Source organism: Numenius arquata, chromosome 10 (assembly GCF_964106895.1).
Source record: "Numenius arquata chromosome 10, bNumArq3.hap1.1, whole genome shotgun sequence".
Classification (NCBI taxonomy): Eukaryota; Metazoa; Chordata; class Aves; order Charadriiformes; family Scolopacidae; genus Numenius; species Numenius arquata.
Genome location: NC_133585.1, coordinates 3,813,035 through 3,839,232, shown reverse-complemented (window position 1 = coordinate 3,839,232; position 26,198 = coordinate 3,813,035).

Sequence of the window (26,198 nt, the reverse complement as noted above, 5' to 3'; positions counted from 1 at the left end):
TCCTGCTCTTCTTGCGGGAAGTTCTTTGTCCTGGCTGCATCTCTGTGGAGACAGCCCGCATCACTGCTGTGAGCATCCCAACCCAAAGGCAGGCCCTGCCATGCTGCGTTCCCATGGGAAGGTTGTCTCCTCTTTCACTGGTGCACTGTTTGGGAGCCACGGGTTGTGCCCAGTTGCTGGAAGTCGGTGCTGAGCCTCACAAGAGACCATGGGTGCAAGGTGAGGTCATGGAGGAACGAGTCTCAAGCATGGTGCCATGGCCAAAATTGTTCCTATGTCTCAGTTGGTGATCTCCAGCCATGGAGAATTTGAACCACTTACTCTTAGCCTACCTGGTCTCGGCTTCACTTTCAGGATTGCACTGGTCTCACCTCCCTCTAAAAGCTGCCTATTTCACAAAGAGCTCAGTACCAACAGAGGAAAAAGCAAGCTCAGAAATAAGTCCCGGGCTTGCTAGGTTGTATTTTCTAGAAGTCTATAGATCTCCGTGACTCCAGGAAGGTCCTCTTTTGGTGGTCCGCTGATACAAACGTTTGTGGTCTGTAAAGGAATCTGGGTTGTAGCAGCCTGTTTGACGTCAGCCACTGAACAGCAGTAGGACTCGGGGTCACAGCCTTTCTTCATCATTGGCTCATGATTGGTTTTGAACGCGGATCCTGGAGCTGAAGTGTTTTTGGTGCCATCACCAACCACCCGATTGCAATTCTTGATCCTGTGGTTAAATACGAGCAGACAAATTTCTGGTCCACCTCAGTGCACAACGGTGTCTCCTTGGGTTTTGCATTCATTTCCCAAGAGTGAATAAATCATTTCTAAGCACTCATTCCCAGGGAAGAAGTTGATTTCTTCCTACTATGTCCATGATGAACAAGGATACTCACATTATTTCTTATTATTTGGGTGCACACAATGTGCACTTCACTTTGAAGCATGAACATATTATTTATCTTTTGCTGCTCTAAGGAGTGGCTACACACAATACACTTTCTGGGCATTGTTGCCTGTTTAATGTTCAAACAAACAAAAAAAAAAAGTTATTTTCTTTGTGTTACTGTGCTGTGCTGAGGCGCCAGTTGGGACTCAGCCTCTCTTGTGTTGGATGTGGTGTGTGCCATGGCCATGGCTCCGAGAAGCCACTGAATGAGGTCCTTGGGGCCACCCTGTGCTTTTGCTGTGGAGACCGTTCAGTTAATTTGCCCAGGACCTTTGGGAAACTCTTTGGTGGAATCCAGAATTGAGTCTCCCAAGTGCATCCTTATGAGAGGTCACAGAACCACAGAATGATATGTGGTTGGAAGGGACCTCTGGAGATCATCCACTCAAACCCCCTGCCAGAGCAGGGCCACCCAGAGCAGGTTGCACAGGAACGTGTCCAGGTGGGGGGTTTGGAATGTCTCCAGAGATGGAGATTCCACCACCTCTCTGGGCAGCCTCTTCCAGGGCTCTGCCACCCTCACAGGAAAGAAGTTCCTCCTCATGTTTAGATGGAACTTCCTATGTTCCAGTTTGTGCCCGTTCCCTCTTGTCCTGTCACTGGGCACCATTGAAAAAAGACTGGCCCCTTCCTCCTGACACCCACCCTTGAAGTATTTATAAGCATTGATAAGATCCTTTATTTTACACAGGTCAGCCAGTTGGTGCGTGTCATGGAGAGCCTGCAGCCCATCTATATTTTCATCATCCTCGCTGGCCGTGGTCAGGTAGGCACCGTGTACGGGTGCTTGGAGGCCGCTTCTCGGGGATGTCCAGGTCACTGGTCAGGGAAGGTGCTGTGATAACAAACACTGGGCAGCAGCAGGGATTCCCAGGTGTTCTCCTGGGGAAGGGCCTTTCCACTTTGCTCGGGAGGAAGGACTTTGTAGCTGCAGAGCAAAGTGAGAGCCGAGGGGAGCAGGGATGGAGCTGGGGTGCATCTCCCCACCTCCCCTTCCAGGCTGGGCTTTGTGGCAGGGGCTCTGTGAGACTCGTGTTTGTCTGAACGTGGCACCCCAGCAATTTTACTGCCACTATAACTGGGGGGGTTTGTGACTGCTGTCAGTGTAATTATCTGTCTGGTCAATAAAATGAAGGGTACTGAGTCCCGGCAGTTTGGGGGAATGAAGACGGACTTAATTACAGCCACCAAATCTCTCACATCTCTCCCGGCTGCTGAAACACCGGATCGCCTTCATGTGCTGCCCTTTAACAGAGCTGCCCATCATGCATCTAAACAAACAAGTAGGGAAGACAGAGGGGAGATTGTTTGTCAGGGATGTGTCTTTGCGAGGGAGGAGCAGCAATATCTGCAGGAGGGACCGAGGTGAAACCCAACATCAAAGGCAAGAGCCTGTCAGCACATTTAACTTTGCAGAAACCCTTCTCCTAATAAAAAAGGAATGACCTCGTTACTACGGACACTAACAGTTCCCAGGGGAACACCGGGATACTGCTGCCTGCACTTTTAATATTCACTTTACAAACAAATGGGAAACCTTGAAATAATTTCGGTGTTGTTCTTGGCAAGTTGTTGCAATGTTGTGTCCTTATAAAAATAATTTAGGAATTTATGTAGTGTGAGTTTACTTTTCATCCGCTGCTTTTCCTCGCTATCAATCTCCCTCCCTCCCTCTCCACCCGAGTCCCCACAGGAGAGATCAGGATGCCCAAGGAGTGAGGTGCTGGGTTCAGCAGGAGGCACTGTGAGGCTTGGCAAGGGCTGCTGAGAGAGGACCCGTTTCTGAAGGAGATGCTGTAAAACGCTGTCTGGAGCAAGCCAAGTCCCATCAGGAGGCCATGCCCCAGTGGGTGAAGGGTAGGGGAAGCTTTGAGTTGGCTGAGGAGCTGGGGTAGGGCTGTGGAAGGGAGAACAGGGCTGCTGGAGGCTGGAAAGATCCTGCCTGATGGAGCCCCATGGGCAGACTGGTGTGGAGCAGCGTGGGGATGAGGGGTGGGCCAGTTCAGAGCCCTTCTCCTCCTGGCTGGGAGGCTGGCCCAGGTAAAAATGCCAGGAAAACTAGCATGGAGCAAATCCGCGTCTCTTCCAAGCCCCTGTGAAAAATGAGGGGGACGGAGAAACATGTTGCTGCAAACCGAGAGAATACTTGCAAAGTGGGAGTGCAGAACAAGGCTATTGAGTCAGCCAAGTATCTCTGCAAATTACACAAGTGGTCTCTTTTCATGGGTTAGATTTCTTCCCAAATTACCACAGTCTGTGTGACCAGAAATCTCCCCCGATGGTTTCCTTGGTGTTACATTCTCTGTGTGGCACCTGAGGGAGGTTTGCAGAAATGATTTCATTGACTCTTAAGGGAGAAAGGCTCTGTACTGGAAATAAACCCTTACAGCTGATGCCTCAAGCTACTCAGTAGCAGTCCACAAACTCTTGCCCACACTTTATCTGCTGTGCAGCCTAGGGGAGCCCCCCCGTCCTCCCCTGGCTTCTGCACACAGTGGTGTGCAGGATCGGGCACACCCCAACACGCACGTGAAAATTTAAATGCGCATACACATATATATTTTAACTCCCGTCCACATACACACACAAAAGAGCTTGCCTCTGTACGTGTCAGTGTGTTCCTCCTGACTTGTCTCCGTCTGATACAGGGCCGTCCATCCCTGGTGCAGGTTTGCTGCCGATTCGGACAGTCGTGTATAATACAACTTTATGCCTTGGGTTTACCCTCTGTACAGTCAGCCCCGGATCCAAACCCTGGGAAAGGTGGCTCGTGTTGGAAAGGTGGCTCGGGAATATGGTCTAGTGTTGGTGGTTTGGTTTTTTTTGTTTGTTTGTTTTGTTTTAAGATTGGAGTAGATGATCTTAAAGGTCCCTTCCAACCTAGGCGATTCTGTGATTCTGTGCTTGAATATCTGTGATTCATACTTTGCCTGTTTTTCTAGACCTCCGCTTGGCCCCCACCTCATCCCAGGCTCGGTTTGTCTGAGCTCGGGATTTGGGACTGTTGCTGCAAGGCAAAAGGCAAGCTCCTGCTGCTCCTCCAGGCTTCCGAGCAGGAGGATGAAGTACTGAAGAGGAAAATGTAATGATGGCAAGTAGCCTGTGAGAACGACGCCATTCATTGGGTACTCTAGGTATCGAGGAACCCACTAACGAGCAATTTGCAAAAGATACTTTTGAGCCATTTCGAAGGAAATCACTGACTGCCCGAGCGGGAGAGTGCAGGCGGCTTCATGCAAGCGTGAGCTGTTGCCCAGGAGCACGGCCACAGGCAGCTCCTTCCACTTCCACACCCTCCTCTGTGGATGTCTGGGAGTGGGTATTTACCCTCTGCAGAATCCCACCAGCCTCCCACATCCCATGGCAGATGCTAAAGCTACACAGAGATCTAAGCCAACTGGCACCCCTGACACCTAGACCCAGGCAACGATGAGGCATCTCTCCTTGCACCAGATGAACATCTCTAACAGGAATGTGGATCTAGCGGTTTTTTTCGGTTTGTTCCCCCCCCCCCCCGATTTTCTTCCCAAATATTAGAGTGGTAACGGACAAAATCCATTCTGAAGGTTTGTCATTGTCAATTCGTCATTGAAAACCTTGACTAAATGGTCCCTTGGAAGTGCAGAGAAGATGCTCTTTGAAGCACCGCAACGAGATCCAGGCAGTCTTTGGTCCACTACCACTTCTTTGCAGCCTAAATTTCATGGAGAGTGGAGCTGGAAATTTTATCTCCTTTGTAAAGGCCTTAGAAATCACTACAGGAAAAGCCAGATGTTAATACAGAAAGATGGGCCAGGTTTCTCTTTGCTTGAACGATGTAAATAAGTTGTCTTGGGTAAGTGGGAAGGGAGTTAACCTGTGTTAATCCTCAGAGTCAATGATACGAACCACTGAAATGCTGTTTTGCAAAGGTCCCGGGCACTTCTATGAAGTTGTACTTCACCAGGGCTTTCTCTTGACTTCTTCTGGCATTTGCTTATTCTGATTCTCTGTTATGGCAAGTTTCATCTAAACGCTAACGGGAATTTGAAGATGTTAATGAAAGAGGAAGGTACTTGGAAGTGCAAGTGCCCATTTGTGCACACGATCATATAATTGTAAATAATCCCACATGCACTGGTGGTCATTTTGAATCTTTGGTGGGACAGACCACCACAGCTCATCCTGTGGGCTCACATTATTGCCAGCAAGGGGCAAGTAGGAGGATGGACTTGCAAAAACCATCCTCATCCATTTAATTGAATTCCCAGATAGACTTTTAGGTGCACATCTAACCTCAAGCAAAGATACAGCTAGGACTTAAAATAGAAAAAAGAGAGACAGTAGGAAATCTGGGGGCACCACCTGGCTCTGCCACAGATTTCCTTTATGCCCTTGCCCAGTTCACTTAACCTACCTGCTCTCTGTTCTCCAGCTAAGGCAAGGAGACAATAGTGCCTTGAGACTGTGAAGAGGGAGGATTTTATTCTCTCTTTGTTCGTATATGTCCTGAGCGAAAGGAAATCAGATTAGACCTGCCTGAGTCTGCTGCTGGTCTCCAAAGTAATTACATCAAATATCTGGACCAGCAATAAAACTTCACAATGTTTGGCCATTTGGGGCTGAAGGATATATTTCATTCTACAGCCTGGAATATAAAGTTTGGCTGTAGTTTCAAGTCCTAATTTCTTGCTTTTTTATTATTTTAGGTCATCGAAGTTACATTAAAAGTGCTTACCCCTCCTTGTTTCAAATCAAGAGAGTGTGCTTTAAAAAAAACGATTAACCACTCCTTCAGATTTTCTCTGGATGGATTTTGAGTCTTTCTTTCTCCAACCCAGAGGTTGCAGCGTGGTGGCAAACCTGGCAGGAGTGCTTTAGCACGGCCAAGCTGCAATTTTCCAGAGAAACCTCTTTGCTGGGTGATTCCTGGCGAGGCTGGAGGAGAGGAGAGGTTTGTGTAAAGGTCTGCGTTGGCGGGGAATATTGCCCTCGTCCTGCACCTGAGCGTTGACTTTAAGTGCGTGGGGCACTGAATGACCCAGCAGAGAGACATCACCAGAGAGACATCACCTGCAAGGAGGTAAGAACAAGTCCTCTTGGTGAGATGCTGTTACTCTACGGACAAACCTTTTGCCTTTCTAGGTGGGACAGCGTGACCTCTTTGAACCCACCACTGGATCAGTGCTCCCAAACTAGCGTAATCATCCCACCCGAATTAAGCAAGTGGCTTTTGGCTCCTGGCTCCACAAGCCAGCCTTGGGCATCCCCTCTCAGCCTGACGCCCGCATCCCCCTCTTCCTCCCTCTCCCCCGAAGCCCCCTGCTTGTGGGCTCCTTGATATTTTCCAGTCCTTCCCTAATGAGCACTGCAGAATTACAGCTAATTAAGGATGTAAATGATGCTGGAGAGAGAGAGGGAGAGGATGGGAAGGGGCGGGGGGTGGGGGGGGAGGGAGGGCAGCTACTTGCTGTGTGCAACTCTGCAGTAAAGTGTCTCCTACCTCAGCAGAAAAGTTATCACGGGAGACAATGTCAACTATATGGAGGGGGGAGGGAGGGCCCTTCTCACGGCTCCATCCCCGCCTGCGATAGCTGCCGCCTCTCTTTTACGTGTCAGCGCTGCAGATGCTGATGTCCTCCCTCCCAAATGCTGCTTTGTCAGCTGGTGCTGTCACCAAGCCCTGGGCTCCCTCTCCCACTCTCGCCACCACCCTCTCCTGAGTGCCACCCTGGGGGGGGTGTGAAGGGCTCGGAAGACCCCCAAATCCTGCAGGTGCTCTGGGTAGATGACCTGTCAGGTTCCTCTTGCTTGCAAAGGGATTTTTGCTCCTCTGGTGCAGGCCAGGTCCACCTCCACGTCCAGGGGGTCAGAGAGGACCTTGGGGCCCAGGAGGATGGTGGGTTTGGGCTACTTCTCTGAGGCACTGGGTCACCTGCTTCTCCGGGCTGCTGCCTGCCAGTGCTGGCCATTGGCCACCGCTCCCGGGGAGGGGGATTACGGTTAAGCCCCTTATCTCTGCAGCGGTGGCCAAAGGGCTGGGACGATGTGCCCTGTGGGCTGGAGCCTGGCATCTTGGATCACGCAGCCCTGACATGTGATGCTCACACATGGAGGCTGCTCCGGTTCGCTTTAGGAAATGCTCCCACCGGGGAGCATCAGGGGGGACAGAGGACAGCTGGGGTTCACCCAGTGAGGGGGTGCGAGCCCCCCAGTCCCTGCCAGCCCTGGTTGGCATCTCCTGCCCACGCCGGGAAGCCAGGATCTGGCCGTCTGGCAGCCCTGTGTTGGGGGGCTGGGGGGGTAGATGGCTCTGCTGGCTCCGAGCAGCTGTTGGAACCCATTCCAGTCTCTCTGGGTCCTCCTGAGCGCGTTTCCAAGCACTCCGGGTCCCCGTTGGCGCATTTCTCTGCACATTGCCCAGATCAATGAATTGCGAAGGCATGTTTGTCCCGGCGCCACGGCTCGGTCCGTCTGTCTGTCTGTCCGCCCGCCCGCCCAGCCAAGGTAGGAGGGCACAGCCCAGGTCAAGGGGAGATGGCATCGGGTGGTGGCGGCGGTGGTCGGTTTTGTTGTTGTTTCCCCAGATCGCTGTGCAATATATTCCGATTTTTTTTCTTGTCATTAAGCCAGTGCCTCGGAGATGATGATGTAGTCCCTATGTGGGCCGCAGAAAGCACTTCGAGCCGTGCTGGAGTCGTGCTGGGTGGCTCTGATAGCAGAGCTAATGGGAGCGAATGGGATGCAACGAACTGTTCTAATGACACCAGCCAGGGAAGAGACAACAGTAAGAATAAATAAATGTTAACTATTTTCCTCTTCCAGACATTTGCATCTATTGCCATTAAGTTCATTTAAATAAGAGAGAGAGCGAGAGAGAAGGGGAAACTTACTACTACTCTTAATAACGAGTGTCTAAAAATAAATTAGGATGCTGGGATGCACTTAAGGCATTTTAAAAATAAGTCTGATTTTTCCCCCCTTTCCTCTTTTCTTTTTTTTTTCAAGTGTTGGAGGGTTTTAATTTGGGCCGAGTAATTTTGGTGCAAACGCTTGGGCGCCTTTCGTTGGGAAATTGGGAGGAATGCAAACAAGATTTCACTTCATTAAACAGGGGCAAACAGTAGAGAAATTGCACTTACTTATGGAAATGACTTTTAAACATGAACAGCATTTACTTGCATTGCCTTGTGCTGAATTTTTTTTTTTTAAAAAGATTATACATGTGAATAATTCACTGCGGGCCAATTAGATGATGACTTCATTTTTAACCTCTCCTCCTTGCCATCTTGCTGGCTGTCCCTTTCATTGCAATTTCCACCCTCTTCCTTCCCTTCAATAAATTAATAAAGATCAAATAATCCATCTCCCTGCGGTGCCAAGAACTAGCTTCTTGGAAAGGGTATGAGGGGAGAAATCAGCGGATCACCATCTCTGCTGAGCTGCCCCAGGATGAAGCGGGAATAACTCCATAGGATTTCCACAAGCAGAGCTGCACCCATGTGTTCGGGAAGAAGGTATGGGAATAATGAAAAATGGGCAGGAATGAAAGGGGGAGAGAGGGTGAAAAACATCTCCCATGTTCTCTGCGTGCAGAATGAGGTGCTGGAGAGAGGCTGAGCAAGCAGGATTCGCCCTCTGTGAGGCTCCGTGGATGCCAACAGGATCACAGCGGTGTGAGTTTGCTCTGCTGGGCTAAAAGCAGCCCTCAGATGGGTGCCATCCCCATGGCATCGCTGGGGACAGACCCTCCAAGTGAGGCTCTGAAACCCTTCAGCATCCCTGGGCCCGGATGCTGGCAGCAGAGATATGGGACCACCACGTGAAGGGGTGGGATGTGAGCGGGAGCCAGAGTGGGGTGATGCTGCCTTTTGCCAGGGACCTGGGGTAAGTGGACCTTCCAGCAAGTGGAGAGAGAGAGAGAGAGAGGGAGTTCTCCATGGGGCCTTGCTGATTTTTCCCCCCATCTAACAGATGTTAGATGTTCTTGCTGTCATTAACCCATGTGTCGGGACTTTTCCCAGCTCAATGTGAGGTTTCGTGCCAGCAGGATCTGCCAAAACTTTCAGGGTGCTTGGGAGGATGAAGTTCCAAAAGAGGCTGGCTCCCTCTGGTCCCCGCTTTGCTGCTGCTGCATTTCATCAGGTCCCCGCCAACTTAAAATGGGTGTTGGGAGACTCTGTCCTCGCAAATCCCATTCAAGCTTATAGGAAGACAATACTCGTCCTCAAAATAGTTTTTTCCAAATGTTTAACTCCTGGAGCTCTTTGCAGTAATTTAATTATGTAACACAGAGCCCGAAACCCTCGAAAAACAGAATAACAAAATGTATAATTAGCTCATTGTTAAAGATCAGCTGATTTACCTGTTTAGGATGTGATATTTATTCATGTTTCTTGTCTAGCTCTTAGGTCTCATTCCTATATACGGTCCACTCTACATCAAACATGACTGCTGTCCTGCTGTCATCATGTCCTAAAAGGAAGGAGCAACTTTGGTGCTTTCCCAGTGAAACTCCCTGTCCTCTGGAATTGCCAGGTCAAGGGTAAATGGGAGCATCGTCCCTCCTGGCATTGCCCTCGCCTCACCCCCCCTTTTTTCTTTGCTAAGCAAGAGGTTCCTTCACTGATGCCAATGGAGTGATGCTGCAGAAGAGCCACCGCTGGTGGGGTCTGTTCCAGCCCCGTGGGGTGTCTGTCCTGTCATCTCCTCCTTACAGATGGGGAACCTGAGGCACAGAGCGCATAGGACACCCGTTAGCTCCCATAGGCTCTGGCCAAGCATAAGCAGCAGTGGGAGAGATGGGACCCTGGCCAGAAGTAGGACTGTCCATAATTTCTTCTTCAGCTCTCATTTAAAAGTTTATTTTAATGAAAAAGATGATGCCAGTAGCTCTGGTCAGTGAATAAGTGTTTGCTCTGGGCATTGTGTAAAGTATCAAGGGCACTAGAGATTGAGTCCCTCATGGGAGTGGGGTAGCGAGACCTTGGCATATGTCATGAAATCTTCCTGGGAAACTCCTCTCCACATGGCTGCTAGGTCATAGAATCATAGAATCATAGAATGGTTTGGGTTGGAAGGGACCTTAAAGATTGTCAAGTTCCAATGACCCCTGCCATGGGCAGGGACACCTCCCACCAGACCATGTTGCTCAAAGCCCCATCCAACCTGGCCTTGAACACCTCCAGGGATGGGGCAGCCACAGCTTCTCTGAGCAACCTGTTCCAGTGTCTCACCACCCTCACAGGAAAGAATTTCTTCCTAATATCTAATCAAAATTTCCCTTCTTTCAGTTTAAAACCATTACCCCTCGTCCTATGGCTCCACTCCCTGATAAAGATGTCTCAGGGGCCTTCCTGTCTCTGCTGCCTCTGAAGCTTTCACCATCTTCCTCCAAGAGCTCTTCTCTTGGCTTGTCCCAGCCTGCTCCTTCCAAACTGCTTCTCAGGATGTTACATGGTCATTTTGTCAGCGTGTCCTTTTCTCATCAGATCAGATTCCCAGATTTTCTGTGCTTCGGAGTTTTTATGGCTCTTAGCTGGTTCCAGTTTTAGTGGGGAGGAAGCGGCTGCAAGTGATGACCTGTGATTTCCCGGGAAGGGGAGCACAAGGAAACTTCAGGCAGCGTGGCCTCCTGCTGGGAGCAGTCCCTTTTAGAGCCCTTGTGTCAATTACGGCTTTCAGATGTGCTTCCCTACTCTATTTGTTTACCCTGGGGAAGCCCAGCATGCCTCCTCCAGGGCTCAAGCCAAGCAAATTTCCTCTCCTGGCAATGGCACAAAGGTCTTTCAGCTCAGATTTGGGAGCTTTGCATTGCCCATTTCAGAATCAACCTACAGCATCAGGACCTAACCTCCAGGAAACGGGTTGCGTGATGAAGGGGCTTTCACCTTCAGGCTCCTCTGGCTGCTGGGTTGTACCTGGTGTCCTTCACCTGGGACTGGAGTTGGGGAACACACAGACAGCAGCGAGCCCACATTACAACAGTCACTGTTGTACCCTTCTTCAGCTCTGTGCCTGGTGCTGCTGGCTGTAGGGTTAGCGTGCAGGACATCTTCTAGCCCTGTAGGGCTGTTCCTTACAGCTATTCCCAACAAACTCCAGCGTAGAACCTTTCATCCTGCAATATCCACCATTGGAGTTGTTCAGAGGCATCCTCCTGATAAGCTCCGTGGAGAGAGAAGCCCAGAAACGCCAGCTATGAGACAGCATGTTGTGTGCTGAGCTCTCTCTCTCTCTCCGCGGGAGAGGTGCTTCCATCTGCTACACACCTCTTCAATTCAGGAATAGGACCCTACAGGCTGTTTGGTACCTCCATTGACCTCAGCAGGCTTAACACCAGGGACAAGTTCAGCTCCGTGCACTCATTAACCTGCTTCCCCAGAAACACCTTCGGGGTCCGAGGGCCGTGGGAGGTGGGCACCCCCAGCAGTGGTGCTTCAGCTGCAGCACATTCAGATGGGCACCCTCCTGCTAATCTTCTAGTGCAGCAAGTGCCACCGGGGGCTGGGAGCAGGTCCTGACAACCCCTATGTCCATGGGAGCAATGGGAGTCATCTGCTGGCAAGGCAAGGCAAGTTCTCTGTCCTCTGTGCAGTCCAGAAGCCTTGGGCCAAGGAGGACTTTAGAGGTTATTGATGTATCTGACTCTGAAATGAGTTTCATTCTTTTCTTCAGCCTCCTAATGACAGACACCGTCTCTGGCAGCGAATCAACAACCTGAGGTAGAGGTGACAGAGGTACTAGACACCGTTATTGATGTTCCTGCTGACACCCTCCCTCCAGGCACCACAGCCCTGGGGGCTGGAGAGCATGGGGCTGGGCTCCCTGGACCAGGGCTGGAGAAGACACTGGAGTGAAGCCTCCCAGCAGGATTTCTACCTTCAGATGCATCTCTTGAGAAGAAGATCCACCCTTGTTTTCTGTGTGGGCTCTACAGAGAAGTGGTGGCAGTGGTGGAGATGGCAATGGAGATCTGCTGGTCATGCTGCTAAATACCATCAGGGCTTGAAAAGTAACGTGCTGCTTGAAAGCAGCATCCCCTGGGTGAGTTACATGTTTCTTTTCCAAGCCTGGCAGATGTGAAGCCCTGAAGTAGGGTAAGCACATCCGTTTCACCCCATCGTTGGTGGAAGCTGTATTATCAAGGACATGGCATTTTCCACAGTGGCTTTCAAGTGGTTTTCTGTTTGGGCAGAGCTGGGACAGCTTCCCTTCACCAAAATTTCTGTGAGAGGATATTTTTGATAACAGATTAAAAAAACTCTTCCATTTAAACCAAAAACCTTTTATTTAGCTTTAAAAAGAATTTGAACTATTGACAAGTAGGAAAAAAAATAATCTGGATGTATTTTCTGTTTAAAATCCAAATGCAGCATATATTTCTGGAGATTAACTTCCATTAGAGAAAAACCTGGAGTCTTACAGGGCTATGTAATAAACCAGAAATACTTAGAGCGAAGAGGGGACAAACCACTGTGTCTGGAAGAGTTTTGGAAGGAAACATGGCAAGTGTAAGTTGGGACGTGTGGAATCCTCCTCTGCCTTTCACTCTCAAATCTAGAGCAGGGAGACTTGTGATATTAGTGACTCTTTGCTTTATAGAAATGATGGAGCCGCGTTGGTGCTGTGCCCTTATAATGTGTATCAGTTCACATTAGAGGAGCATACAGACTTTAAAAAGTGCATTTTGTCTTCTCTTTCTTCTCCTCTTTCCAAAAGATAGATCAATTTTTTTACCTGCTTTGCACAAGGGTGAGGACACCAAGACACAGAGGTGGGACCAGTCTTGCCAAAGGTCACACTGCATAAATTGTCATGGCAAGAGACACTCATCAGTTGCTGTGAGTGGTTCAGCAGGGGAAAACGTGGCCCAGCATCATGTATTCTACTGCCATCACTGCGCTGTCTTTCAGATCCACACTGTGATCATCAGATCATCTGAGAAGCAAAAGCAATGGAGATAGAGGCTGGTCCAAACAGACTTCTGCTGCCATAGACACCAAAGTCCTTGAAAAGAGAGGAAATTGGGGTGTCGCTGGCTGCAGGTGCCCCAGGTTTCTGAGAAGACATTGCAAATTGTGGCACGTCCATCTTGTGGTGGCTTCTCCCCGATCCTGGGATCATCTACAAGGAAACAGGTAAGCAGTGGGAAAGCCAAGGGGAAAAGAACAGCCATTCTCCTGGGATGCTGGCGGGAGGAATAAGGATGTGGGGGTACCTGGGGTGGCCATTGAGCAAAAAAACCTGAACCCCCTTTTCACCCACTCATTCTGCATGTTCCACTCTGTGGGTCCTGCTCCCCTCTTCCCTCACCCTCCCCCAGCTTGCCTGGTAATTCAGGAAGAAGAGGCCAAGGAGAGTAATATCATGCTGGAGATAGGACTGGAAGGGCAGTAATTTAGAATCAGAGGCTTATAGTATTATTGCCTGCAAAGCCATTCATGGGAAATGATTCCCCCCATCCCCATTCCGCCCCCCCCTCCCCACCCCGCTCTCCTTGCTCTGCAATAACAATAACAGAAATGCCTTCAGGAGGCTTTTCTACTCAAAATGCAGGCAAAGGAGTGCTTTCCTCCACCACCCCTCTTCTTTCCCTTCTCTTCCCCCTGCACTTGCCTGTTCCCCCCTGCCTCCAAGCCTAAGCGCTGCTCCCTCCCTTCTCCCTCCCCGCCCCCCCCAGGATAAAAAAATAAAAATAATAATAGGGGTAATAAGAGAGGAGGTAATGGAACGTTCTCCAACTGGGCACATGTCAGAAGCCATTATATGTGGTGCAGATTTGCATAATTCAAGAAGCATCAAATTAAATTTGCATAATTCCTTTGATTACACTTGTTATTAAATGTAAGTGACATTGATTTACAAAATGGCCCAATATAAGGTTAATAGCAAATGTCACCTTCCAGCAGGGTGAATAGGGTGCGTGTGTGGTGGTGGTGGTGATGGAGGAGGGGGAGAGGGGGGCCCGGGGAGGAAGGCAAGCAGACAATTGATTTCTGCTCCTCTCTCTTCCTTAAAGGGCTCAGGTCTCCTTTGCAGAGGAGCCCTGGGCTCTCTCCGAGGGCTGCGTTTGGCTTCCATGGGGATGCGGTGTCATTCGGAGCGCCTGCCAAGTGGCATCGGTGCCGTGACTCCAGCTCTGCGCCGAGGCCACTGAGCCAGCTCCAGAGGGGAGCCAGGCACGGCAGAAGGAGCGGGGAAAGCCAAAAAGCTGCTCACCCAGGCCCAGGCGTGCTCGGTGGGCAGGAAAAGCAGTTTGGAAGGCATCTTTGTAGAAAGCTCTCGTTGAGGCAAGTTTTTTTTAAAAACGATGTGCGAGCTGTACCCTGGCTGTTGCCCTCTGCCAGGGAAGCACCGCGATGCCAGGAGCAGTGCCTGAAATGCCAGGCTCTGGTGGCAGGGGTTATGTGGTAAAAACACATCTGTCATTATGGCAAGACCTATAAGGTACATATAGACCTGCACCCACAAATGAAAGGCTCTGTGAAGTGCACACAGAGCCCGTGGTGATCCGTCAGGGTGATCTGACCCATCACCATTGTCCCCTTCATCATCCTGGTATGACAGAACCTGGGACCAAACACTACTGGGGTACCCTGGGGTCCATTTGGTGAATTTGACCTCAGATCATCCCAAGCACTCGCCTTGTGTAGACCTCATATCTGAACATCCTTTTGCACAGGCAATGTGGTTTCATGCAGGGAAGCCTGCTACGAAGGGGTGAAGGGGCTACGAAGATGATGAGGGGACTAGAACATCTCTGTTATGAAGAAAGTCTGAGGGACTTGAGTCTTTTTAGCCTGGAGAAGAGAAGACTGAGGGGGGATCTGATCAACACCTATAAATACTTCAAGGGTGTGTGTCAGGAGGATGGGGCCAGTCTTTTTTCAGTGGTGCCCAGGGACAGGACAAGAGGAAATGGGCACAAACTGGAACATAGGAAGTTCTATCTAAACATGAGGAGGAAATTCTTTCCTGTGAGGGTGGCAGAGCACTGGAAGAGGCTGCCCAGAGAGGTGGTGGAGTCTCCGTCTCTGGAGACATTCCAAACCTGGTGGACACGCTCCTGTGCGACCTGCTCTGGGTGACCCTGCTCTGGCAGGGGGTTGGAGTAGATGATCTCCAGAGGTCCCTGCCAACCCCATATCTTTCTGTGCTTCTGTGATTCTGTGACCAGCTGCTAAGTTGTGTGGGTACCCCAAGACTGTAGCGGTGAAATAAAGTTATACATGTACCAGAACTGGGTGAAGAGCAGACTTTAAAGTCACTGGCAGTTTCAAAGACACACATACCTGGCCGTAATCTGGCTTTGGTTCTGCTGAAACAATTTTTTTTTTTTTGCAAATCAAGAGGCTAGGGGCAGGGACAACCCCACAACATCCCTTTTGATTAAATTAAATGTCTTGTTCAAGATGAAAAAGGATGCTTCTTTTGGTGACTGAGCTCTGTGAACATCATCTAATAGGATCCATATAGAATTAGAACTAAATGTCACTCTGAACCAACCATCAGATGAGTTTTCCAGAATGTCCCAAAGGAAAGGGAACCTGGTTTTCTGGTATGTTTTTTTTCTAGGGCTTTTTTTTTTTTTTTTAATTACTTTGAGCAACGCCAACTCAATGCCATGAATTCACAGGATGCTCCAGCCAGCTCAGATGTGAAGTTTCTTAAGAAAAAGTGTCCCAAGGAGAAATATCCCTCCGGCTAATGTCTGTGTCTCCATGAAAGAGGTGAAGACCAGCAGAGGGTGGGGAAAACGCCTGATCCCAGGCCCAGTAACACCAATGGGCTTGGTCATCTGCAAGGTAAGTTCACAATATTAGAGCACGTGGGCTGCGCAGGAATCCCACACTTACCATGGCAGGTGTTGGGGGTTTTATGCACGCTCTGGGATATATACTGATGACAGGCAATATTTGCAACAGTAAAGGTATAGGGATTGGTTTGTAATTCTGGGTAGAGGCTTTTCAGCCATTTGCAGCTGATTTTCATATTCTGCTAATCAGCCCTCTGAAGCTCCAGAAGTCCATGCCCAAGCTGAAATCAGTGCACCCATCTTTCAGATCCCAACATAATGACCTGAAGCAGGTCTAATAATGATGATCATCTAGTGAATGAGAGATGTGAAATGTATTTTACAGGCCTTTGGGCAGTGTATAAGGAAGCTGCTGTATGAACACTTCTAATGCCCCACTCGTTGCCCCACATCCATCAGAGAACGTTGCCTTGCTACGTCCCAGGTGTCTGATGCTTGCTTCACAGCAGAATTTATTGTCACCCTCCTGAACCCAGATTCTCAAAGATGCCCAACGATTTGGGGTGCCCAACTTTGGAGAGTTGAAGAAAATATCTTTTTGAGCTTAAGCACATGGCTAATGGCTCAGGCCTGGGTCCCATTCCTGTTGTGAGAACGAGAAAAAAAGATGAAGTGTCTGGATTTGGATGGACGCGGAAGGGTGGATGGTGTCCGTTGTGCACACCCTGGATTCCCTGGGAGCGCTCAGGAGGTGTCTTTGTGTGATTGCCAAGGGATTGCTCCTTACTTGGAATATTCGTGTCTTTTGAGCAGGTGTTGTGCTTCCCTCTGCAGAGCAGCGTTCCCTGGTGACCTGATGACAGGCCCCTTAATGCAGAAAATGCAGGTTGTGTTCCCAGCCCTGTCAATCCAGCGCTCTCCAGATGTCTCCCTCCCACAACCGGGCGCATCGTGGCTGGTTTACCCCTGGCAAATTCTTGGGAGCACGGATGATGCCTCTGTGTGCCCTCGCAGAGCCCGCAACACAGTGGTCCCCAAGTCCACTCCAGGGCTGGCAAGGGTGTTTGAAGAGGAGAGGAAATATGCCCAGAGCCCATCAGGCTGTGTCAACCTGAAATCCAGCTGCTGGAACCTCCCTTCTGCATGGGACAGAGAAGGATGTCCATCTGCAGAGGGGAAACATGGGTTCCCTCACAATCCCTGGCCATCGTGCCCGCCCCAAGATGATGCTGACCTGAACATAGAGAGCGAGTGGTTCATTTTAAGCGTGGATCAAGGGGCTGTGATATTTGCCACTAGTTTTGAGGTGCAAAGGATCCCAGCCCGGGCATGGCTGTCACTCACGTGCCCGCTGGCATCCTGAGGTGTTTTCCTGCCAGAAGAAGCTGTAATTCTCCCAGGTCAACGTTGGCACGGGCAGAGGCAGTTAGCGCTGGCAGCCGCTCCTGCCGCTTTGGTCATTTCTTTTCCCCTTCCTTTTTCCTACTTTGGCAGCTCTTGGACTGGTCCGGGGCTCCCCTCGCCATTGGGAAGATGGGGAGCCAGAGCCCCTGAAAGCCGGCGAGCGGGCAATCAGGCAGCAGAAAGAGAGAGAGAGAGACTCTTATTAAGGGTAACCCTGGCTCCGGATGACAATTGCTGACATCGTCATATTTAGCACCCGCACGCAGCGAGCCTGAGAGACGCTCGCGCGCTGGGTGAGCCAACTGCAAATTAATCGTCAGTTCATTACGGCTCTGCGCCTTTCATCCTGACAGCAGCCTTTCAAACGGGGATATAATTGGAAGGGTCCATGTGGCAGGAATTTGGCGAGGGCGGGGAGGGGGAGCTGAGGTCTCTCCCTCTGGCTCCCCCTCTCCTTCCCTCTCTCTCTCTCCCTCCCTCCCTCCCTTTCTCAGGCTGAGTTCTGGGAACAAACAGCAGGCTTTGGACTGGCTGAGGAAAGGAAATTAATCTCTCCTGCCCCTGGATCTTGCCCTTGCCACCTACACCCCTTGACATACATGGAGGTCTTCGTACCAGGAGATGCGTTTGCATCCAGGAGGTTCCCCCAAGCTGTAATTACCCTCAGCTCATAAACAAAGTGTGCCGAGGAGCGGGGTCGCCCACGAGAACTTGAATATGTGTCTCGTTGTTGTTGCTGGTGGTGGGTATCGGTGGTGGTGTTACCACTGTGCTGCTGGGAGGCCCCGTTCCTGCACAGCCGGAGTGGAAGGTGAATCTGCATCCAGGGAGGGTTTTACAGGCAAGGACTGAGGCTGAGGAGCAGGGTTTGAGGTGGGAAGGGGGACAGAAGTGACTCCCAGCACCCTCGGGAACTCATTCCCTGAAAAAAGAAATGACCCTTTGGATTTTATTCATCATGGCATGGCACGGGGCACTGTCCTGCGCCTCCATTTCTCTTCTGGTCAGGGTGATGGAAACATCCTCATCCCTGTCATGGGAACAGGCACCCCTGGGACACCGCAGCACAGAATTAACGTCTGCTCCTCCAGAGCCTATGACAGGAGGGGGCTGCTCTGACATGGCCCTGGGGAATGAAATCCCACCCGCGGGGGCAGGACTGGGTTTTTGTTTGCCTTTTGACTGATGTTAGAAGTGGTGTTAAAAGAAATAGTTGATGCGATCTCGACGTCCTGTTGCCACACTTAAAAACAAATGGAAGGGGTTTCTCAAAACTCTGGTTTTGCAAAAAGAAGCCACGCTTGCAGGCAAGTGATGGAGCTGGCTAGAGGCAATTGGGGAAAAGGGCTTTTTTTGGAAACACCTTTGGATGGAAATGGCCTTGGAGCACATCTGGGAAATTGTATTTCTCCTTTTTTCAACTTTTTTTTTGCTAGTTGGTGTGCAGGAATCTTCCCGGTGGCCTGCTCTGGAGCTCCCATTCTCTCCGAGCTCCTTCTGTGTGAGGGTCTGGGGATGTCCTGGGGGATGCAGCAGCCGAGGGAGTACGGAGGGGACCTGGTCACAGATGGGTGGGGAGGGCTGGGTGTCTGTCTTGACCAGGTCCTTGCTGGGAAGGACCCGGGAAGGGTTAAGCACTTCCAACAACCTGTTTTGTGGCTTCCTGAGTTGTGTTAATTCGCTTCCCTCGATGGCCTAAAGGATGAAGCCGATGGCCTAAAGGATGAAGCCGTGGTTCTTCTCCAGGAGACAGAGGGAGTCATGCCGTGGGGACTCCGGCCCCCCTTTCACTGTGTGTCCCCCCCCCCGCCCCGGCTCCTCCCGTGCAAAAGTTATTGTCGTCTTCGGTGGAGTCTCAGGTAGGCAGATGAATGGGAAATGTTCCTCTCCATTACTAGCTGCACTTGACTGGAGTCTCATTACATTACGATGGCGCTTTAGCAGGCGAATGGGCCTTGCGTCTGGGTTCCCAGCACCCCTCATACCTCCCTGATAACGTAAATTACCCTCCGCCTCATTGCCTCAAATGATCAAACATCAAATTGCTAGTAAAAAAAAAAAAAAAAAAAAAAAAGGAAAAAAGAGAGAGAAAAAAGAGAGAGAGGAGGGAAAGGAGAAAAGCTGAGCAGAACCATGGGTTGATTCTAGATGGTTTGTCAGCAACAGGAGACGAGTCAATGGCTCTTAAACACTTGCTAAAGATGAATCCATTGAAGGCTCCCGAGCACGGTAATTTCACTGACATTAACGTACACCTGTAAAATCCAAACAATGCTTTATAACTCCAAATTACACCAGTCAAGGCCTGCTACTATAGAGCACCACTTATTTATTTTGGCCCAGGGAGGGGGGTGCCCACAGGTGACCCCTTTCTCCATCAACAGACTTCAGCAATGCTCAGAGAGGCAGAGCAGCAGAGATGCTCTCACTCTATAGATTTCTTGTTGATTTTGGGGTTGAACAATGTGCCAAATCCTCTGCTCTCCCTTTATCCAACCCCCCCCCCCCCCATTCCTGCCCCCTTGGCAGATTTTCCCGGCCAGAAGAAGGGCTGCAAGACGAAGGAAAGGAGAAGGAGACAAAAAAAAGAGATGGAGGGGAGGGAACAGAGCAGGTAAGCACAGGGTTGGTCGGCTCCGCGCAGGAAAAATATGGATCTCGGCAGGGTAACGAGGCGCAGTGGGAAGAGGAGGCTATACGTCTTTTCTCAGTATTTAAACGTGTGCTTAATATGGCGCTCAGCGGAATGGTTAATCTGCTAATGCCGGTAGTGTTTGCTGTAGTACTCAGAGAAATGTTTACTGCAGTATTTCATGGGGATTGTGTTCTGGATGGCACAAAAGGAGGAATCGCTCTAGCGTACCGGGAAAATGTTCATTGCAAAATATACTGGAATATTAAGAGGTTTATTTAGTGGCGTACTTAGTATAATATGAAAAGAGTTAAGTACAGAGTGTTTTATTAATATTTTTGGGGTGTGGATGAATTTCAGCGCTCGGGAAGGTTATGGAGAAGCAATTCCAGCAAAGGCTGGTTTTATTCATAGATTTATAGATCTGAAGACCATAAAGGACTCTTTGATCAGCTAATCTGACCTTCTGTATAACACAGGTATATACAGTGTGGACATACCTCCTGATTCAGCAAAGCACTTTAAGCACTTGCTTAAATTTAAGTATTTGAGTTGCCCCATGGAAGGCAGAGAAAATAACCCTATTGAATCAATGGGACTATTCATGCCCTTAATGGGAAGTGGGTGTTTAGGCATTTGCTGAATTGGGCCCACAAGCAGATAATGCAGCTAAATGAGTAATTCATAGCCACCCATTTATTCAACTGCTTTTGCCTTCTTTTCTGCTTGCGGATTGCTCCGGAGCCAATCGCCATTTCCTGCAATGTATTCATTGTTTGAAGCCATTCACTGAATAATTTCAGTGAAAACTCTTTCTTGATAGCTTGCTCATAAACAGTTCATTGTGAATATGGGCATATATGCCCATACGTTTTAAGAATGTGGGGGTGCCCCCAGGCTTGCGTGTGTGTGTTTGCATTAAATACGGGCACACACACGCGTGTACACACACGAGTGCAGGGTCAGGCTCTTCAGCCACAATAAAAGACACAGTTCCCTGAGGTTGGTGAGCTCACCCTGATTCCGACCAGCTCCCTCACATCCCGGCTTCCCACTTTGAAGTTGCCTTTGTTTTGAGTGGTCCCCTCGCATCCCTGACCCCTGACTGCAGGCGGGGAATCTCGAGGTCCAGTTTCCAACGCAAATATTTACCCAGCCGATTTTTAAAATGTGCTTTTGCCGTTTTTTTTTTTTTTTTTTTCCTTCGGTTTGCAACACGTCCCTCGCCCTAAAGTGATCTGCTGGGAATTTTTTGCAGAAGGTGAAATGGAAGAGGGTACAAAATTAGTTGGAGTGAGCTCAGCAAATTATCATCGGTGTGGGTGTACCCGTGCCAGGCCCTCCATTCCCCCTGTTGACACAACTGGTCACGAATCAGTTCTGATTTATTTTGAATGCCTTGCTTAGGGATTTTCCAGATCAGCCGGGGCATATCTTCTTCAAACAAGTGTGTTTGCAAACCGCTTGTGGCACGGAATCGGTCAATTAAGTGACACGGCATTTTTTTTTTTTTTTTTTTTCTTTCTTTTTTTCAACAGGAACAGAATTGAAGAACAGGTACCTATGAATGAGGCTGGAGGCTTTCGCTGGTGGAATTGTGTTTGTGCAGTGGCCAGCTCCAATTCTCATGCAGACCTTAGCGTGCATTATGCATTACAACATGGGAATAATTTGTTTCTGGTGCCGGCTGCCAGAAATATACTCTTTCTAAAAGTCACAACTGCTCTTAGGATTCTCTTACGTTTTCAGGGAATCAAAGGAATTGCCGTGATATTTAGGAGCAGTGTACGAATGGCTACAAAATAAGAACTGGAGGTGGTGTTTCCTGCGGTTCAGCTTATTTTCCTTCTTTGCATTCCCCTCAGCTTCAGAGAGGGATGAGATGGAAACTGGATGTGAGCTGGGCAATGGCAGCACTGGGGCGGTTTGTTTAAGTGTGGTTCACACGTGTGAGATAAGCGACAGTTTGGGATTTTCAGCAAATGGCGTGCAGAGAGGCCGAGGCCAGGGCAGGACACGGGCGCTGGGGATGCTGCAGAGCTGGTCGGATGCTCCACGCTCTCCTCTTGGGCTCCCAGCATCTAAAATTGCTTCTGAATGTCCCTTTCATTCATTTGCTTTCATTTGTCCAACTGAAAATTGAGAGAGGTTTGGTTTCCCCTGGTTGACCTAAGGCGGAATTTTTTCTAGATATTTCAGTAAAGCAGAAGGGTGCTGTGATTTTCCCAGTCCGAACGAGATGTGTTGTTTACAGATAGCCACTGTCCTCGTTAGAAAAGCAGTTACGTTTCACAAAGGGAAGACATTTCAACACGAAAAATCAATTATAACAATTCTTTTTTTCCAAAATAGAAAATGAAATATTTTGACTTTTCAAAATTACCTTTTCCTTTCCTGTTTTTCCCCCGTGGGGGATGATTGGCCAAATTCAGCAGGAGCTAGCGAACAGCCTGAGTCAGCCAAAAGCGCAATTTATTCTGCCGATAAACTTTTATTCACTGAAGTAAAAAGAGAAACCGCCAAGTCCTGATGCCACCTCCCAAAAAGTTTGGTGGGTGTTGCTTCATCTGAGGTATCTTTAAAACAGAGCGTACATCCTTCTGCCAATATTTGCGTAGCATTTGAAGAAGCAGAGAGCATTTGGAGCTATTTAATAAAGGGGGGGGGGGGACACGGGAGGTGGGGATAGGTTGCAAGCCTGGGAGGCTGGGTGTTTGACAGGGCTGTGTATGGGCCCTGGCAGAGGTTTATTTACACTGTGGCTCGGGGGTAGTCCAGCCTCCCTCTCTCAATGCAGCTCTTTTTTTTTTTCATGGAGAGTTTACCACTTGTACACGCCAAGAGTCATCTAGGTGTTAGTTTTGTTTGCCAGTGTAGGCTGTCCATTAGTTCTCTTAATCCTCTGTCCTAACAGGCTGAATCAAAAAAAAAAGCTAAAAAAAAAAAAAAAGAAAAAGTCCATCTTAGATATTGTTGTAGAGGAAGGAAATGCCCTTCCCCTCTTTTTTTTTTGTTTGTTTGGGTTTTTTTGTTGTTGTTTTCAAATGCAAATATCTTGCTTTATTCAACTTTCCTCTTCTGAAAGTTGATGTATTTTTCACTGAAAAAAAAAATATGGACACTGCTCGCAGAGAATTTGCAAAGGGAATAAACCCACTGACTTCTTTCAATGCTTTGCACAGAAAAAGAAAACAATCTTCAGGAGCCGTTCTGGGCTGAACTTTCAGCAGGTAGGGGGATAAGCGGGATGAGTTTCTGCTCATCCTACTCATCGACTTCCCAATGTTGTTTTGGACGAAATGCAAAATCAAATCCTGCAAGATGTGATCATTTAGGGTACTGTGGCATATTTTGAAACAGTAGGGCTGTTAGCCCCAGCATCTTGGCCAAATTCCAGCCTGGATAATTACATTCTGCCGGCCTATATTCCAGCCTGCAGTTCAAATAGGAAAAAAAAAAAAAAAAAAAGAGAGAGTTATCATTTCTCCTCCGAGAAGTCCTGCTGTGTGATGACTGATGCTTTTCCACCCCAGAAGTGGCTGTGTTTGGGGAAGCATTGCCTCCATCTTCCTACTTGTCTTGCCCATTGGATTAAAAAAAAATGCTGTGAAGATGCCCAGAGCAGCTCTTTTGTGGGAATAAAGGAGCAGAGCCGACCGGGATGGAGCTGTGGTGCTTTATGCCAGCCCTTTCATTACCATACAGCCTTCTCTCTGTAAAACCCACAGTCCTACGTAAGGTCCAGATCCCCCGCAATCTGGAGACCGGGGGCTTTGTCTTTCCGGCAGCCGTGAGCTGGGGGCACTGGGAGGATGCAGGGTGGGAAGAAAGGAGAGGAGAAGGCAGGCTGGCATCAAATGGGAAGAGGGAGGACTCACTGGCGGGCTTGACCCGTGCCTGTAATTTGTAAAGAGCATTTTTACACCAGATCAATGCTTTCCTCAGCATTTTAATGCACCCCATTGGTGTCCTTAAACTCTAATGATGCAGTCTGTGAGAAGCTGCCATTTATTACCCACAGATGGGGTGATAATTATTGACAAGATTGTAACTAATAATTAAACCCATTTGCTCCTTTAAACAAGTTGGTGTGAATTATTTGCAGGGAGTTCTTTAGCAGGCCCCTGGTCACTCCTGCCATGTAGTGACACTGCCCAGGAGCGGGACCACCACCGGGGATGAAGTAAGGCTGCTCAAACCCGTGGTGGGACTCCTTCCTCTCCAGTTCATGGTGGGACCTGTGTTAGTAGGAGGTGGGTAAGCACCACTGTTCTCCCACCTGGTCCCAAGGGCTGTGCCTCCCGAGCCCCAGCTCCTGCCAGGGCTGGGGGCTGGCCCTGGCTCTGCTCAAGGGACTTTGCTCAAACGTGGAACCACGCATGGAAAAAAAAATCTATCCAGGAGAACTGTCCTGATGGTTTGTCCTTCTCTTCCTGAGCATCTTGAGCCAGTGGAAAATCCATAGTCACACATTCCCCGTTGTTACGTTTATTATTCCTCAAGTCAAAATCCCATTCCCATCCCACAGCAAAGATGATGGGAGGGAAGGAGGAAGGATAATTTCTCCATGCTTTTGTTTCTGTGGGGAGCAAAGAGATTGTAAAAGGACTGTTTAACCCTCTGTGTGATGGTGTGGTGCTCTCATGATGCTGAGAACCGAGACACCGGCCGCTGCCCAGCGTTCATGGTGGGGTGGTGGGTACACGCAAAGGAGTGAGCCTCTGGTGCCGGGGGCCAGAATGGGAGTGCGCAGGGGGACAAGTGCTCTGTTCACCATTGCCGTGGGGCAGTGGGCAGGGGAAAATGTGAGGGGTCCTTTTCTGCTGGCGAAGAGGCCAGTGGGGATGAGGCAGGGTGAGCAGAGAGCAGCTTTCGCAGCACCAGGCTGTTTTCAGAAGGCAGCCTGGGGGAGCTGCCTTTCCCCCTGGTGTACGTTTCGAGGGAGGGTGTAAATCTAATCTCAGTGCTAGGGTCCATTAGCATTAGAGGGGAGTACTGTATATGCATTCATTCCCCGCTCTCACCCCTGGATGACAGAGTACCCCCCCCCGTTGTCTGCTTTAGCGCAGGGAAAAGGCTGCCCATTAATTCTCCAGCAGCGGTGGATAATGCCATCGTAAGTCTTAGGTGCCTATGAATTTTGCGAGCATTTTACAGTAATAAATACCCCACACGTGCATATAATTAGTTGTGTATCCCTCAGTTGTTCCATCTGCCCTATGATCTATCTGTCCTTTTACGGAGGTGGGTCTGGTTCCTCCCCTTGCACTCCTGGTTCAGGACCGGTGGAGGTTGGCCCAGCGGCAGGAGATCAGGACCTGGCAAAGAGATTTGTGTTAAGGGAAGGAGAGAGGCAATTGTGGTCTCAGGGATTTGTTGTACTTGAAATGGAAACCTGAGCTGAGAAGCTGCGTGTGAAGCAACAAAGATGTCCCAAATAAGTCTTGGTATATCTGTGCCATCGTAGAATGGTTTGAGTTGGAAGGGACCTTAAAGATCATCCAGTCCATGGCAGGGACACCTCCTGCTAGACCAGATTGCTCAAAGCCCCATCCAGCCTGGCCTTGAACACCTCCAGGGATGGGGAAGTGCCATCAGTGTCATCTCAGACCCTGCAGTGTCCTGCATGGACTGCCCCGCTGGTGGGGTTTGAAGAGGGTTTTGTACTGTTCAGAGTACTGACAGCAATATTTCCCCTATTACAGTCCCCTCCCCATGTATACCAGGTTGTACAGGCTATGGAAAAACAGGAAACATTTATATCCATGAAAATTTTTCTGCTTAGTTGACTTTGTCTTCAGTATCTTGCACCACCTTCTTCTTCAGTGAAAAAGAGCATGGGAAGACAAATAGCCTCGCATCCACACATTGTAGGATTTTATCCCCCTTTTCTGAAAACTCCGCTAAAGCCTCACAGTAGCAGAACTGACTGTGCAAAGGTAAGGAATCACCTCGCTGTCTTAAACCTACCAAAGCCTGGACTCAACAGGCGAGAAAGTCAGGCTTTAGGGCTCCGAGTGCGGGGTCAGAAAGGCTGTGGCCGGGTGACACAAACGCTGATCCGACGTGAAGCCATCTGCTAATTCAGATCCTTTCAGGGAGCGCTGACAGGTTAACTTCTCCTGGCAGACTCAATGTGCATTGGGTATTATTTGTCTGTGACTCTGACTTTATACCTTAAAATATCACCTGTCATCCCCGCCCCCCCCCCCCCCCCAGGTAGCTTGCAGAAAGCTGGAATGAAATTGAAGCTGGCACGAAAGCTGTGCGGTGTGTGCTCTGGCTCACTCGGTAAGATGCGATGCTGCAAGGATCAGGCACGGGAAGGACATGGGCCTGTTGGAATGGGTCCAGAGGAGGGCCATGAAGATGCTCTGAGGGCTGGAGCACCTCTTCTATGAGGACAGGCTGCGAGAGTTGGGGGTGTTCAGCCTGGAGAAGAGAAGGCTCCAGGGAGACCTTACAGCCCCTTCCAGTCCCTAAAGGGGCTA